The following is a 2,684-nucleotide window of genomic DNA, read 5'->3' as shown; positions in this document are numbered from 1 at the left end:
GGTTTCACCATGTTTGTCAGGCTGGTCTCGAATTCCTGACCTTGTGATTCACCTGCCTCGGCCTCCCAAAGTGCTGGGATTATAGGTGTGAGCCACTGTACCCAGTCTCTCTTTTTTTCTTTTTTAAATTAGGGATTCCATGTGTCAATTTTTTAAAAAATTTCTGTTGGCATCCTACAACAGGAGAAGATATAGCTCTTATAAATTTCCCTTCCCATGCCCTTATATTTTGTTTTCTCTTATTCTACCAATAAAATTGTAGTTAAATTTTAAAATAAATAAATAAATATTTAATATCCACAGTGTTTTAAGTGTATGGTATACTACAACTACTTTTTTTTTTTTTCTTTTTTTTTAAGATGGAGTCTCACTCTGTCACCTAGGCTGGAGTGCAGTGCTTTGATCTTGGCTCACTGCAATTTCTGCCTTCCAAGTTCAAGCGATTCTCCTACCTCAGCCTGCCGAGTAGCTGGGAGTACAGGTGTGTGCCACCATGGCTGGCTAATTTTTGTATTTTTAGTAGAGATGGGGTTTCACCATGTTGGCCAGGCTGGTCTCAAACTCCTGACTTCAGGTGATCTGCCTGCCTTGGCCTCCCAAAGTGCTGGGATTACAGTCATATGAGCCACTGTCCCCAGCCCTTTTTCTTTTCTTTTCTTTTTTAATTGCCCCTTGCAGAGCAGGGCTAACTCACATAGGCAAAACTCCCAAAGCCAGCCTAAATTTCCTCTTTTCTTTTTCTTTTTTTGAGACAGGGTCTCTGTTGCCCAGGCTTGAGTGCAGTGGCACCATTTTGGCTCACTGTAGCCACAACCTGCTGGGCTCAAGTGATCCTCTCACCTCAGCCTCCCTAGTAGCTAGGATTGCAGGTGCACACCACCACACCTGGCTAAAAATTTTTTTTTTATAGATACAGGGTCTCACCGTGTTGCCCAAGCTGATCTTGAATTCGTGGGCCCGCATGATCCTCCCGCATGGGCCTCCCAAAATGCTGGGATTATAGGCCTAAGCCTCTGCAACCAGCCTACAATTCCTTTCTTATACAATATTTTTTTCAGTGTTAGATTGTCTCAGTTTTTCTTTTGCTTAGATTTCTACATATCTATTATGAATTTAACCCTACACATTCCCACTAGAGCTACAAAGATTACTCCATATGGTCCAACACACTAGGTAATCACTCTCTCAGTTACATTATTTTTCTAGGAATCGCCTTGGTTGGAGCCCTTTTTCTTCCTGTTCCAGTCTGAACTTATTGATCTCAGCCTGCTTCATAATCATCATCCTGTGACTTCCCTTTACCATCATCTTGGAAATTCCCTCTGCTTCTCTCCTGTGTTGCATCCCCTGTTTTCTTGAGCTCATTTCTTCTTCTTTCTCGTTTACTTCCTCACTTTGGTGGAACACATCTTCCAGCACCTGCTTTGAGAAAAGGTACTTGGGAAGTAAAATTTTTGAGACTCTGTGTTTCTGAAATTATCTTTAGTACACCTTTGGTTGATGGTTTGGCTGGCTATAGAATATTAGATTAGAACATAATTTCCCCTGAGAATTTTAAAGGTACTGCTTTTCTGTTTCTTAGCAACCAGTATTGCTATTGAGAAGACTGATATCGTTTCATCTACAAATCTTTGTATGTGACCTGTTTCCCTGGAAGCTTTTAGGATATATTCTTTATCCCTGGCATTTTAAATGTTTTCAATGATGTGCCTTGGTGTGGGTCTGTTGTAATAAAGAATTTATTGGCCTTTCTCCCCAATTCCTTGGAGGTAGCCTCTAAATCTTTGGAATTTTCTGGGCAATACGGATGTCTGTTATTTTTGGTGGGCCCTGATAGCTTAAGCTAATAAGGTGACCCATGGGGGACCCCTAGGTAGTTTAACATGACTCATGATAGGGGCTGTCCATGCCAGAAAGGCAAACCATGTGATTAGAATGTTGGGGCTTTGAGCCACTTGATATCAGTCTGACTTCTGGGCAGAGGAAGAGTGCCGGAGACTGAGTTCAATCATGTGGACAATGATTCAGTCAGTCGTGCCTACATAATGAACCTTCAGTAACAACTCTCGACACTGAAGCTCTGGTGAGCTTTTCTGGTTAATAATAGTCTGTGTGCATTGTTACATATCAATATGCCAGAGGATGATACATCCTGACTTTGTGGGAAGAGGACACTGGAAGCTTCGAATTTGGGTTCCTCCAAGACCTTGCCTTTTGTGTCTCTTCTTTTGCCTGGTCCTGATTTGTATTGCTTTTGCTATAATAAAACTGTAACCATAAGTTTAGTGCTTTCCTGAGTTTGATGTTCTATGGAATTATTGAACCTGAGTGGGTAGTGGGAACCCCCAGATTTGTAGCCAGTTGGTCAAAAGTGTGGATGGCCTGGGAAATCCTGAGCTTCTATTAATAGCTGGTTTCTGAAATGAGGGCAGTCTTGTGGAGACTGTGCCATTCACCTGTGAAGTTTGGCCTAACTCCAGATCTCTGTTGCCAGGCTGGAGTGCAGTGGTGCGAACTCAGCTCACTGCAACCTCCGCCTCCTGGGTTCAAGCAGTTCTCCTGCCTCAGACTCCTTAGTAGCTGGGACTACAGGTACCCTCCACCATGCTTTCGTATTTAGTAGAGACAGGGTTTTGCCATGTTGGCCAGGATGGTCTTGATCTCTTGACCTCGTGATTCACCCG

This window comes from Cebus imitator, unplaced genomic scaffold (assembly GCF_001604975.1).
Source record: "Cebus imitator isolate Cc_AM_T3 unplaced genomic scaffold, Cebus_imitator-1.0 Scaffold385, whole genome shotgun sequence".
Taxonomy (NCBI): Eukaryota; Metazoa; Chordata; class Mammalia; order Primates; family Cebidae; genus Cebus; species Cebus imitator.
Note: the sequence above shows the minus strand (reverse complement) of the source record.